Below are 15,319 nucleotides of genomic sequence, written 5' to 3'. Positions count from 1 at the left end.
GGGTTGCATTCTCTTTAGAGCAACCCTCGGGATGGGGTGTGGGGGTTACATGCTTGTGCTGTTTTGGGTCAGAGGCAAAAATTAGCAGAGCAACTGCGATTTTGCCCTTGTATAGTAGGTAAGTTTCTACACACGCCCCACACCTCTTTGTCCTCCATCCAGGCAAGCAAGAAGCATTATTAGTATTCCAGGACACATTACAGCCTTGTGAAAGCATTCAGGACCAGTCAGGGGTGTGGCTGAGGAGCAAGCATGACCGGGAGGGAGGCTGTACTGGGTGCCAGAGAGAGGGACATCTGTGAAGACTGTGAAGAAGATTATTTGTGAAATGAAAGAACAGTCACAAAAAAGCCATCAACCAACTTGAAAGGTAAGCTAAGACCAACACAAAGCCCTGCACCTGACATGTGATAATTTCTCTTAATTTTTCTCTCCTCTTTAATAATTTTTGAATTCGGATTATTCTCTTATTAATTGATAGGGAATGGTTTGCGGGGGAAATGTGGATTTTTTTATTTTATTTTTTGCACAGCACAAGGTTTGCTTCTCAGCCCTCATCAGAACACCAGGAAAGGTGAGGTGCAACGCAGCTACAGCAGCAGTGCTGGGTTGAAGGCAGCTGCCAAACATGCCATTGATGATGCCAGGCCTGGTTATTCAGTTGGGGGGGGCACAGGGAGAAAACTGACTGGAATATGATAGGGAAATGAAGTAGTTGCAGGAATAACACAGGCTCCATTTTAACTTTTACTGTTATTTATTCAAGCTTGAATTATGCAAAAAAACCAAAACCTTCCTGCTTTAAAACTGTGTTGTTTTAAACAAACACATGTTTAAAGGAAGAGGTCAGCATACTTCTCCACAAAAATTCAATATAGATCTCCACAGCTGCCCACTAAACACCACAAGATAAATAAGGAATTGGATTGTGCCACTTAGGCCTTTGTTTATTTTTCAAACACTAATGCACAAAAGAACACTAAATGTGGGCCGCTTGAGGTCTCGGACCCATAGGCTTTACTTTCTGAGGTAAACATTATTCTTGAGTTTATTAAAGTACACGGCAAAAGATTACATAAGGTACAAATAACATGAAAACAGCCATTGTGTGCCAGCATTTGCTTGCATTCTAGTCAAAAGAGTATCACAACACGAACCTTTATTCCTGCTCTAAGCAACAGTCAAAAGTTAACAGCCATTCCTGAATTAGATGTCTCTTCGGGTTGAGAGGAATTGCTTCCTGCAGCAGAAATATGAGTATTACTTCTAAGCACTTGGGTTGTGCAGTACTTTATAAAGCCACATCTTCTTCCTTATATAGTTTGACTCACAACAGGCTCATCTGAGTTACTCCACAGAAAATTGGAAGAGGCATCAGTGGCCATACACATCTGAACAAGGGACTGAGTTTGTTATTATTTTATTCCACCTTTCCTCCAACAAGCTCAAGGTGATTTAATGTGTGTTCTATGGCATTTAATTTACTTCCTGTTGTAGTAGGGAGAATTTTGCTACCCACACTGTACCTCTCAGGTATGGCACAGTTCCCACAAATAACTAAGAAACGTGAATAAGAACCTGACAGGACTAGCCAGACTGTTAGGCCAAGTAAGGTGGTCACCTCAGGCAGCCAACGTTGTAGCGCTTTTTTGGCAAAATCGCAAATTGCCATTTTTGAGCTATTTTTATGGGCTGCCATAAAGAAACACACCAAGGCCACTAAGCCAGCCTGCTGACATCTGCTGAATATACATGTGGACAGAAGGCCCACTAGTGGTACCCCTGCTTGCAGAAAGCCCAGGATTCCTTGGATCCCAGACTGCTCTCACACCTGAGGCTGGCCTGCATTGGGCTCAATCTGCCTGCCCCCCCCCATCCATCATGAACGTCTGGGCTGCCAATGTGGTGGGTCTGGCACACCCTTGAGTGCCAGCAGCAGTACACTGTTAGGATTGCTCTTGCTGGAGATGCCTGTCTACTCTGGGGTGAGTAAACTGTAGATGAACGCAGATCAGCATAGCTTCTCAAAGAACACCCCCTTCGGTCCATGGTGGTGCTTGTTTTAAAAAAGCAACAACCATCAATTCTGTTGTTTATGAATAGGGGAAAAAGGAAAGGGAAACATTCATTTTTATTTGCCTCAAGAAAATAGGAGGTGGCAAGAGGCGCAATAGAGAAAACTATGGATGAAAAAAGGAATCTTGCGCAGTTACGTGAGATACACTAGCAAGTAGCTTTATATGTCTTTATATTGTTATTTCTAATATTAGTTTGCTGTTTCTCCATGAAAGCTGATTTATTTGAAATGTTATTACTTGAGAAACACCCTAATCTTTTTGTAATAATTCATATACTGGAGATTACAGTTTTGGAAGGCAGCCCAGCTCTGGCTCCAATCCTATTTATGGATTAAAGGATTTGAACAGCCTTGCAAGCTAGATCTCCAATAGCAAGGATAATGTAAACCTGGTTCCATATAAAATGCTTTTCCTCTGCAATCGTAACCCCATTAAAGGCAGATTGTTGGAGAGCGCTGGACAAGAGGCCTTTTTCATTACAGCAGAAAAGGGATATCTTCAGCCCGCAAAGAGCAGGATTTTTCAGAGCCCTTATTAGGATCCCTCTCAGCCTTCTTTTGTGGTTAGCCATGGACCTGGAAGGCCATCAAGACAACTAATTACAGAAGCTTTGTGGCAAATTCTGAAAAATCTTTTGTGTGTCTTACCCCCAGGAAAAACAAAACAAAATGCCAGTTGTTCCTTTGGGGAATCCCTAACAAGGAAAAATACCTCCTCAAACTGCATTTATTTTGAGCACTTGCCAGAAGATTGCAAAGGTGTAATATACTGTTGAAGATTTAGATGTTTCTAGTTAACTTCTGCACCAGGATTGCTTTCTGCTAAGATCAGTTCAAGATGCTGGTTTTATAATATGAAACCAGGTCAGTGGTAGCGCATCTGCTTTGCATTCAGAAGGTCCCAGGTTCAATCCTTGGCATCTACAAGCCGGGCTGGGAAAAATTTCCTGCTTGGAACTCTGGAAATCCCCTGGCAGTCAGTGCAGACATACTGAGCTATATTGACCAGTAGTCTGACTCAGTATAAGGCAGCTTCCTATGTTCATATGAATCTGTGTTTCTGACACCAAGTGCAACTTTTGAGAGCCAGTGTGCTGTACTGGTTAGAGTGCTGGAGAAGGACCAGGGAAACCAGGGTTCAAATCCTCATTCATCCATGAAGTATACTGAGTAACCTTAAGCCAGTCACTATTTCTCAGCATAACTTACTTCACAGGACTGTTGTGAGGCAGAAATGGGAGAGAGGTGTTCATATCACCTTGAGCTTCTTGGAGAACATGCAACAAATGTAATGGTAAAAGCTTTGGCTCTGCATATGTTGGAGCCCATCTCCTTGACTCTTTTGCTGTCTTCTGTTATAATTAGGCCAAGAAAATCTTCATAATGATGATTTCATCTTCGTGTCAAGCCTGCATAATGAGATTACATAGGAAGGTCCTGTTGCAGGTAATTGAGGGATTCTCTTTCTCTGAATACTCACCAAGTGCAATTGTTTTCTGGAAAATCTGTATTTTCTTGTTTGGGTTGAAGCTGGTGGTGGGAAACTATAAGATATATTCATGTTGTTGCCACCTAGTAGCCAAAGGGCAGATTTGTTTATTCTGAAAAGTTTAAGACAGAGCATACTTCAGGGCTCAAGCTGTTTTCTGAGATGGATGCCAGGCTGAGTCGTGTGTGAACAGAGGACAAAATAAAACCAAGTTGCCATACTGTTACAGTTATGGAGGCTATACCAGCAATTTGATATGTTATACAAAATACCACCTTCCCCGCCCCTCAAACGGGGCACTGCACCTTTTACATTTCAAGAATACAGTAGGTGGAAGCAAAAAGACAGTACGTACAATATTCTCTGGCACTGTGATACAGTGATAGAGAATGCTGCATCTGTAAAATTTCTGCCTGCTGTGAAGGCACAGAGTTTCTGCCAGGAAAAAAGATGCTAGGATGACCGAGACTGATGCTATACATTTCAAAGCATTTGACCATCTGTTGATGACATCCAGTTTGGTTTCTTGTTATGATAGAATAGTGTGTCTGTGTGAGTGCAATCATGTGAGCGATAAGCATGCATGTGTTCTCAAACACAAATGTTCCTTTGTCCCTCTATCCTGAGTGGCTACATGCACAAGGATTAATGTTTCCATCTAATAAATTAATGTTGGCGATCGTTCTTAGAAATCTCTTCAGCTAATAAAAAAAATCATTGGCAGTAGGTGAGTGCATGGAGAGTGGGAAGGAATTTAGAACTGAAGCATCTGCTCCTGGTCCTAACTTCATGCATTAATGTGCAAGCTCCATACAGACAATCAGATGGCTGTGCAGGCATCAAGACCCTGGAAGAACAGAGACAATCCCCATCCCTCCCCATTCACGAGCTCACTAACTATCCCAGTGTTGTGCTACACCTGTTAACCACTTGTATAGTGGGAGGAGGGAGTAAGACCATGCCAACTGGCCCTGCTTCTGATATCACATTCCCTGCTGGACACTAGCACTGTGATATCTCTGTTTCAGAAAACATATGTAAAGAACCTATGTGCATATAAGTGCACGTCACACTTCTTTTTATAATAGTCCATAAAATGTGTGGATGTTGGCGGGCAAGACCAGCAAGTGTGGTCTCATTTTCTCCTCTGCGCAGTGTAAAGATACAGAAGGGGCACCAACTGAATAGGATTGAAAGGCAACAGCAACTCTAGCAATTTTTTGGCCCATAAAATGTGTCCAGGATTAGAAGGGTCTAAGGTGCATATGCTCCTCGCAACAAATACAAGGCTGTGGGATAGACTTTGACAGAGGGAATGCTTTATTCAGGCAAAACTAGAAAAGAAATTACAGAAAGTCAAGAATAATTATGGGTCCTCCAGCAGCCAAGAAATGTTGGCATATTTTATTAAGCTCCCATATGGTGTAAGAATCTGTCTGTAAATAGAAGGTTGTGGGTTACTGTTTAAATAAAGAGGAGGGATGCTAAGACACCAGTTAAAGTTTTAAATTTCAGCTTTGTAATTTCAGCTTCTGCAAGTAGGCTACAGCCTTTCAATCTATACCTCTGTAGAGAGGATATGACAGGGCCCCTGTTATTTGAATTGTGATCATTCAAACGTTATGATGGAAAGAATCATTGACTAGGTTCCAAAACGCCATGTATTTTGCATGCAGAAGCTTTTCCGTTCTCTGCTGCAGTGGCAGATCCTGCACTTTTTTCAACCAAGCCCCTGAAAGGTTGGGGGCACCATGGGGCAAAAGTCGCTTTCACTGGACAGCGCAAATAAGCTACCACCATTACTCAGTATCTGCACTGAAACACTTTAGATTCCACCTGTCTTTGCTACCTATGTAATTCTGGTTAGGCTGTCATGATGATGAGTTCATAGACTGATTTAAAGTATCCTGAATGGGTCATTCAGTGAAGAATATACTGCCCAGAGGCTTGTGGTTGGAGCCCATCTCTTGATTGGAGCCTATCCTCCCATGCTGTTTTTAAAAGATATATTATACAGAAGAACATATGAGATATACAGTGATAAATGAGTTTGTCTCCATTGCCAGAACTGGACATAGACTACCACTTTGTGCCAAATGGGCTCTGGTGAATGTAAAAGAGCTCGCTCTGCCGTTAATACATCACCATGACTTACAGGCAGAAAATTCTTCATTTTATTCCTCCTTTGTATTTCAAATGCACCCAAACACTACGGCAGACAAAATGATTCTGTTAATGCTCCCTAAACGTGTCTGTAATCATTCATGCCGTCTTTTGATGCAGCCATGTTCTGGCTGACAGCCCAAATGTTTAATGGAGTCTCAGAAGGAGCTTTGATGGGCATTTGCATGACTTAGGATGTTTCTAAATGTAAACAGAACCAGCATGGTATCCCTACTTGCACATGCACATGACCCCAGGAAAGAAATCCTAATTTCACTTCTTCTCTGAGTAAGGGGGCTCTTAAACTTAGGCAGGGGGTGGGCTCTTAAACTTAGCCAGATGGATTCTGTTTCCAAGCATTTTTTTCTGTCTGTCTAACCAGGGGGAAGGTGGGTGGAAGCAACCTTTCCAAGACTTAGTGAACACTTACACACACGGCAGGGGTTTCTCTAATCACCACGCTGTGCAATACAGCAAAAGGCAATTGATCTAGCTTGCAATTAGATGCTTTTCAAAATATCTTGTATGCTTATTAGAATGACGATGAAGGACAAAGAGGGTGAAAGTTATTCCTGTGCAAAAGACAAAACTGATGCTCTATTGATCTTTCCAGTTCACCATGCAAGACTTCATTCTGGGTGTTCCTTGTTCATGCCAGCGAGTCAAACAAATGTTGTGTTTGTTCAGTTTGGAAGAACATGGGTTCCATTTACCTCAGCAATGCATAGTCCCCCAATGAGTGCTGAGTAAGAAAATTTATTCCCATCCTGTCTCCAAAATAAGATTTATTTTAATATGTTTTGAATATTTAGATCCTACCCTTCAACAGGATTCTCAGTGTATCTGATTATTAGTGTCCTGTTTGAAATACAAAATGCAGCATGCCAATAGTACAACATAGAAAATACAAGATAAAAATATAGCTGCTGCCTAAAACCCCACCTTGCAGTTAAAAATGTTTTAAGCTGAACAAACAAATAAATGAAGAGGCCTGAGCAAATCTGGAACAGCTTTTGGGGTGGTGTAGTGCACACATTGAGCAGAGGAGAAGGGGGTGGTTCTGTTGCGCAAGGGAAAGTTGTTCTACAGAACATCATGGAAGAATGGATGGGATGTCACAAGGGGAGTTCAATGTAATGTATATAGAAATATGTGTAAAAAAAAATGAAAATTCAGTAAATCAAATAATTAAGAAAGGGGGGGGGGAGTTGTTCTAGTTGTGCAATTATTTAGTTATTGCCCCTCAAATTTGGCTGAGTAGCATACTGGCAGTCAGTTTAGGTCTTTCAGCAGAAGTGTTATATGCAATCTATGGCCCATGCCAGACAACAATCGTGCTGCTGCATTCTGCACTAGCTGCCCATTGACCAGGGTACTGACTGTATATAACAAACTATTATGGAATAAAGGGATACAGTGTATAGCAAGCAGAGAAGAGCCTTCTGTATAAGAATAAAGAGGGCACAAGTACAGCAGTCCTGGGTGTGAGAGGAGGGATGTAATAATGGCACAAATGTGCCCACTTTTATCTGTGAAATGTTGAAGGGATACGTAACCCAAGAGAATCACACTATATTTTCACTGGCTTCTTTTTGTCCCCAAATTAAAATTCATCTATTTGATTAAGCTGCAACAGAATTACACACTACATGTGGTTCTGTGGCTCTTTGCCCATCCCCACTGGCTCTGGGAGGCTGAAACCTTAAGCAGAGGACTGGATAGGGGATCTCCAGAAAGGGAGAAAATGTGCTGCATAATCCACTTCAGGAAATGACTATAGCTCAGCGGTAGAGCACATGCTTTGAATTATTTTATTTTATTTTACTTATTCATTTAGTATATTTATGAGATGCCTCATAAAATCAATTCTCTAGGCATTGTACAAATAAAAGGAGAACAAAAACAATAAAACCACAATAAACCTAAGAGAATGTCATCAGAAAACCCAAAAACCAAATGTAAAACTAAAACAACTACCAAATACATAAATATTAAATTCATCAATGGATACCACAGGGACTTAAAAGGCCTGGTAAAACATAAAAATCTTAACCTGATGTTGCAAAGACAGCAATGTGGGCACCATACAGGCCTCCCGAAAAAGAACATTTCATAGCCAGGGGGCCACCACTGAAAAGGCCCTTTTCTCTCATGAATACAAACTGGCCATGTTAGACTTGATATAAGAAAGTTGCCTGTATTCCTCTACCCTTTCCTTGCCAGCCACTTAAAACTCATCCGCTCAAAATCATACCTCAGCTAATTTCCTATCCATGGGCAAGAGATGAAAATATGGATTATTAATCTTTTCCTATGTATGAAGAAAAGGTGTGGCAAGGTGGTGTGATGTTGAGTGGACCTTGTCCAGTAGGAAAAGTATTAAGTAGCTTGTCTGCCAGCCCTACCTCACCCACTGTCTCTCCTCCTCTTCTTCCTTCTAGCCCACTACTACATGACTAGCCTCTCCTTTGACCCTAATTGGAGACAAATTTTTTGAATTAAATAATTCCCATTTTTAGAAACAGCATTATATGTTCAGTATCAATGGTAATCCTATTGCATATATTCTGTTTCCGATATCTATGACTACAGAATCATCTGTAATGGATTCAGAAATAGATTAGAATACCAAATTTGTATTAATGTTAATGGGCTGTTTTTCAAATTAGTTTTATATCATACAAACACTATTATTGTCCGCTGTCCACCCATTCTTGCCCGGCACTACATAGCTGTAACAATGAAACATGATGCCTTGGACAAAGCTCATACAAAGGGAGGCTTTCAATTGAGAAACGTTTGATCTGTGCATGCCATTCTTGCAACAACCCCCCACTAAACTCCAATCTCTAAAATGAATACATTTGGTGGAATCATTTGCTTGAATTTGCTGGGAACTTGAGGGTCAAACTGGACAGGAAAGATCCATCCACATGTATTGTGGGGCTTCCTCCATGTATAAAGCAAGATGGGGGGGGATGAAAAAGGCTTCACAAGTGAGCCTTCCCAGAATTATTGTTCCATGTTCTGTTGCTTCAAGTATTTTGCTGCCGAGCTCGGCTTCCTTTGGTTTCTCAGCTGGGTTAAGAACAATAGGTGATAGGAAGCTAACCTGTTCTGTTTCCCAAGGATTTCCACTTATGCAATGAGACTTCCTCCCTCTTCTCCACCCCACTGTGCCTTCCCAGCATCCTCCCCAAATCTGCTCCAGTGCACTGAGGGAATCCCAGGTTTAAGGAGTCCTATTATGCAAGCAGAAATCCTTCCACTGATATGAGGATTACGTAGTAATACTTTGGATACAGCCCCGGGTGCCTGGGGCAATGAAGCAAAAGTAGGAGTGGTCTCTCCCTTTGCCTGTGGGCCAATTTTCATGTTAAAATAAAGCCCTCTCCTTGCTTTATATGTCAACACAGAAGGTACATGAGCAATAAATATGGCTGTATTGCTACATTGACTTTGGTCCTGAAATAATAACCATGGAGAGTGGTAAACTATATCACTGGTTCCTCAAAAGCCACCTAATGTCTCATTAGGACTAAATGAACTGTGTATTGCAGCCTCAAGTGGCTAATTGAGCCCTTTAAATGTCAAGAAAGGAAAATACCATCTTATGAAGATCTATCCAATCTTTTTGCTTATGTGGCTTAAAATAATGCATGGCAAAACCAAAGCAGATACCATTACAAACTGTCTTGCACAAGTTGCTCTCCTCTAAACTCAATTCACACATTCAGAAGCTTTCACCCTTGTTCTTTATGGTATATAATCTAGGATAGGGGTCTCTAGCATGGAAACATTACCTCCTATGCTGCTTGTGAAAGGTTTCATTAAATATCCCATTAAAAATCTACAATGACCATCTTCTGGTATTCCTGTCTGCATAGGGGAGGAGCCAGGGGTGACTCTGTTGTGAGACAAAATGAGGAAATTGCAACACCAGCCCAAGCAGTTATCCAAGTGTCAGCTATCTGGATGGTATATGACTCCCTTGAGCCTTCCACTCTCTGCCACTGTCATAGCCTCTGGTTTTCTCACCTCCCATCCCTTGTTCGTTGCTTTGCTGCTGAGTGCTGGCCACATCCTGAACTCCAGGAGAGGAGAGGCTGAAGGTATTCCAGAGGAAGGCATTCTGGGCAAAGGGGCCTACGAGATTGCCTGTCTTACCATATCTAAAAATTCTCTTTTGAATTTAGTTAAATATTTAAAGCTACTAAAGTAACCTTAAACTTAGAATTGGGTTGCAAAGCGTATTTAAAAGCATCATGGATCACATTTAGTGGCAAACTGCAGGGAACTGCTAGATCCAAAAGTTGTGACCTTCAATCATTGTTGCCTAAGTGTACTTAAACTGTTCTGGGACCTTGTGGTGGGTAAGAAACATCCTCATCATCATATTGTGTATTCTTTAAAGAAAATTCAATGGTTATATATTTTGTAAGTATAGTGGATAGGCCCTGTGGTAATTTCGCTAGTGGAGGTGTGGAATCAGTCCACTTTCAGCAGCTTATTTTGCCTGGTTTTTTAAAGTACAAAACAAAACAGAAAGTTGGTATGTTCTGTCTCTTGAATAAGTACGGAGAGTAGTGTTCTACAGAGATTCTGTCTTGGCAGATTGGAAATCATAAAGCCATTCTTTGCAGTGTCTACAGAGGAATCACAGGCCGATCTTGATAAATAAAATGTGACATTCATAACACACCAAAAGAAAAGAAAGATAAAGGATAAGAGCCTTAACATCATTGCTTTAAAAAGCATGGTGATAAATAAGGGATATTATAATTCAGAGTCACTTGTTGGGGAGGGGGATATAATATTGTCTGAGAAGAAAGATGGATCATCCAAGTTGTTTGCCTGACAGTAAAATAATGGCTATTGGATGAGATGTTCAGTAGCATAGCAGAAAATCAGTGTTAAAAGAGAAGACAACATCCAGATAGGCACAGTACTGTACAGTTAGTATCCTGTTCATGTATTGAAAAGAAGTAGGTGCACAAAGAAGGAGGAGATAAATGGGCAGAATGAGATGCTGAGCCTGGGTACAAATGTGTTTTTCCCTTCACCTCCAAGATAGGCATGTAGTGTAGAATGTAGTTATGGGTTGTGGTATGCCTGTGTAAAGTTTTTTAAAAATACATTTATGTATACATATTGCATGCATTAATTCCTCTTTTAAAAAATGATTTTTTTACAAGCAGTTGTAAAACTGATGTAGACCTGGTTTGTGTGTGTTCATTCCTTGGTTCCAAATGTTGACATGGACACTAACCAATAGGTGTCACCAACAGCCATACACACCATTGTTGAGTTATGCCACTCTTCAGCTCCCTTTTGGGAAGATGGATTGGATCTTCCCAGGTTCAGCCTGGAGAATAACAGAAACCAGCAAAACTGGTTTTAGCAGAAACTGCCATGCAATGTGGGGGGGGGGAACTATTGTGTTGAGGATAACGAGGACACTGGCACACAGATTTCTACATTATTTAGAATCATAGAACCATAGAGCTGGAGGGACCTTGCAGGTCACATAATCCAACTGCCCTGCCCAGTGCAGGGTCTGCATTTCAAGTTGCAACCACAGCATCCCTGACAGGTGGACATAAATCCTAGGGGAAAGGTAATGAAGTGGCAAGACTGCATAGGAGATAATGGCAATCCCCACCCCAACCCCAATACTACAAAACATTATTTCATCTCCCCAGATTTCATACCCAAGGAGCAGTTCATGGCAGGATTTATCGGTCCAACGACATGTGTACGGTTTGATGGTAATATCAAACAACACTTGCCTTACTCTTCTATAGAGGAAAAATGCTTACATTTGACATCTACTTGTAATGGCTTGCTTGTTGTTGTTTAGTCGTTTAGTCGTGTCCGACTCTTCGTGACCCCATGGACCAGAGCACGCCAGGCACTTCTGTCCTCCACTGCCTCCCGCAGTTTGATCAAACTCATGCTAGTAGCTTCAAGAACACCATCCAACCATCTCATTCTCTGTCGTCCCCTTCTCCTTGTGCCCTCCATCTTTCCCAACATCAGGGTCTTTTCCAGGGAGTCCTCTCTTCTCATGAGGTGGCCAAAGTATTGGAGCCTCAGCTTCACGATCTGTCCTTCCAGTGAGCACTCAGGGCTGATTTCCTTCAGAATGGAGAGGTTTGATCTTCTTGCAGTCCATGGGACTCTCAAGAGTCTCCTCCAGCACCATAATTCAAAAGCATCAATTCTTCGGCGATCAGCCTTCTTTATGGTCCAGCTCTCACTTCCATACATCACTACTGGGAAAACCATGGCTTTTACTATACGGACCTTTGTTGGCAAGGTGATGTCTCTGCTTTTTAAGATGTTGTCTAGGTTTGCCATCGCCTTTCTCCCAAGGAGCAGGCGTCTTTTAATTTCGTGACTGCTGTCACCATCTGCACTGATCATGGAGCCCAAGAAAGTAAAATCTCTCACTGCCTCCATTTCTTCCCCATCTATTTGCCAGGAGGTGATGGGCCCAGTGGCCATGATCTTCGTTTTTTTGATGTTGAGCTTCAGACCATATTTTGCACTCTCCTCTTTCACCCTCATTAAAAGGTTCTTTAATTCCTCTTCACTTTCTGCCATCAAGGTTGTGTCATCTGCATATCTGAGGTTGTTGATATTTCTTCCGGCAATCTTAATTCCGGCTTGGGATTCATCCAGCCCAGCCTTTCGCATGATGAATTCTGCATATAAGTTAAATAAGCAGGGAGACAATATACAGCCTTGCCGTACTCCTTTCCCAATTTGGAACCAATCAGTTGTTCCATATCCAGTTCTAACTGTAGCTTCTTGTCCCACATAGAGATTTCTTGCAGTTTGCACTAATTTCAGAGACTGGAGAGCTGGGTGGGTGTGAAGGTCAGAAGGTGGTGCTACAAGAACAGAGGAGTCCATCTGGCAGTGAGAGTGGGACAATGTGATGTGTGAAGCTGCTCAATGATTTGATTGGCAGGCAGGGCTGTGGCTCCACCTGGTCCGGCTGTCTAGCAGCAAAGCCATCCCAGGAATGCCATTGCCTCTTCCATTCTGAGCACTGGGAGTCACGGAAATTTCTCTCTGTAAAGCTTCTGTGAAACTGCTAATGGCTGTAGACAAAGCCAGCTTCTGACGACTTGGACTTCACTTACCAGTTGGTCCCTTTCATTATCAAACAAAAACCCGCTCAACCATCAAAGTTATGCCAGCTGGGCAGTAGGGATTGTGGGGGAAGGGGGGAGAGAAAGCTTCTTCCAACAAACTCTAAACAAATCCCTTTATTGGGGTGGGGGTGGGATTCTCAGCTGCCCACACAGTTGGCCCAACAAAAAATCAGTTTCTCATCAGCCTGAGTATAGCTACTGCATGTGTTGGTAATACCTCTTTATAGTAAAGGGAAGAAAGCTGAAACTACTACAGTAGTTATTTGGTCTAGGATAGTCAATATTTCAGCATGCTGCCATTAGCAGTTTTGCAAGCATTTTAGCACACATCCAAACAGCCGAAACAGGGTTGTTACTATTAAAATAAGAAGACTATATTAAATATATGCCTTTTGCCCTTTATATGTTCTTAGGTTTTCCAGTCCTATCTAGTCCTACAGTGGCCAACCGCATGCCCATAGCAAGCCCATAAACAGGATATGAAGGTGACTAAGGTCTTCCTTTAGTTATCAGGTTGGATACTGTGAGAACATGATTTTGCTCTAATCCAGCCTGGTCTTATTATGTTGTTATGAGGGCATAGCTCCCTCCTGTTCTTTTATCCAGAGCAACTGGTATTCACAAGCATCCTGACACTGATCCTACAGCTAACATAAAGTCATCACTATTAGCCATTGATAGCAATATTGTTCATTAATGTTTCTAATTCTGTTTAAAAAGCCATCTGACCTAGTGGCTATCATCACATCTTGTGGCAGGAATTCCACAAGTTAACTATGCACTATGTGAAGGAGTAATTGCTTTTGCCTGTCCTGAGCCTCCCACAATTCAGCTTCAAATGATGAATTGTTCTAGAGCTATATTATTATTTCATTGTGAATTTAAATGGTTTTTAACTGCCCTGAGTGGTATATGGGCACCAGAAGGGTCTGCAGATTGCAGATCATGGATGAGATGATTTGGAGAATGGAAGGAAGGAGAAACTCCCTCAACCATCTCAAAAGTAAGATAAGTGCACCCCACCCATGAGAATTTCATCAGCATTTTCTTTTCCCTTTGATAATTTCAAATGCAATTTCTTTTTTCACTTATTGATTGAGAATGGTCAAAATAATGTGGGAGAAATTTTCAACACAGCAGTACTTCCAATTTGTTGTCTCAAATTGATAATGACATTCTGGAAACATTAAGTACAAGCATGTTCTAAGTCTGATGGTTCATATACTGTAATAGCTATTGCTGACTCCAAGAATAGCTAAAATGATGTGATATTTTGCAGTGTGATCAAGAAGACATTGACAGTGTGGGCTTCTTGTCATCTCTAAATTGGACAGTAGTGAAAACTGTGCCTCTGGGTATCCTACTGAGCTCAGGGGTGGGAACCAAAGACAAAAATGATGTTCTTTTGCAGAGTCACCCCCACCCCACAAATAATAGAGTTACAGAATCAAAGAGTTGGAGGAGCCCATTTAGTCCAACTGTGCCAATACAGGAAATCAACTACTTGTCTTAGTTCAGTGGTAGAGCATCTACTTTGCATGTGGAAGGTCCCAGGTTCAATCTCTAAGATCTCCAGGTAGGACTGAGAGAGAATCCTGTCTGAAATTCTGGAGAGACCCTGCCTGTCAGTGTAGAAGATGACACTGAGCTAGATGGACCAATGGTCTGACTAAGTTTAAGATGGTTTTCTGTGTTTCTATCCAACTTCTTCTTAAAAACCTTTAATTAAGGTGGGGTCACCACCATGTGAAGGAACCACTACTGAGCAGCTCATGCCATCAGGAAGACCATCCTGATGCTTAGTCTAACTGGTTTTTCATGTCATTCAGGCTCAACCCTCTGGAGCAACAGGAAACAAATTTGCTCCATCATATTTGTGGAAACCCTTCAGATATAACCTCTTAAACATCATCTTCACACCCACCAACTTCAGTTTTTCCTCATTGGATTAGGGATCTGTGGACTCAACTCTGAAATTCAACTGTGATTCACTTGGGTTGCCACCTCATATCAGAACATGCATGGAGAAGCTAGAAGAAAAGTAGGCTAGCTTAGAGCCCATCTTCATGCTGATCATAGAAAGAGTGGGAAGAGGATGAATGTGCTCTGGTGTTCCCAGTACATATCAGAACAGCTAGATCAGGCCAATGGCCCATCTAGTCCAACATCTCACAGTGGCCAACCAGATGTCTGTGGGAAACCCACAAACAAGAGCCCTGCACAAGAGTATTTTCTCCTCCTGCAGTTTCCAGCAACTAGTGGAGGCAGAGCATAGCCACCATGACTAGTAAGCTGTTGATAGCTTTAATCACTATGAATTTGTCTAATGCTCTTTTAAAGTCATTCAATTTGATGGCCACTTCTGCCTTCTGTGGAACCAAGTTCCATAGTTCAACTATGCTCTGTGTGATAAGGTACTTTTTATCA

At 41.8% G+C, this 15,319-nt stretch overlaps 1 long non-coding RNA gene across 2 annotated transcripts in view; it reads left to right on the top strand.

Moving 5' to 3' along the window:
- The first annotated feature begins 277 nt into the window (after positions 1-277).
- LOC309535374 overlaps positions 278-15,319 on the top strand; it is an 89,959-nt gene continuing 74,917 nt past the window's right edge. For both annotated transcript variants that reach the window (XR_014221229.1, XR_014221230.1), the window contains exons 1-3: positions 278-370; positions 1,337-1,450; positions 3,443-3,523. This is a non-coding gene — a long non-coding RNA (uncharacterized lncRNA). The remainder of the gene's footprint in view (positions 371-1,336; positions 1,451-3,442; positions 3,524-15,319) is intronic.

The sequence above is a fragment of the Podarcis vaucheri genome, assembly GCF_965113315.1.
Source record: "Podarcis vaucheri genome assembly, chromosome: 6".
NCBI classification, from domain to species: Eukaryota; Metazoa; Chordata; class Lepidosauria; order Squamata; family Lacertidae; genus Podarcis; species Podarcis vaucheri.
This window is presented reverse-complemented; position numbering and strand designations above follow the sequence as displayed.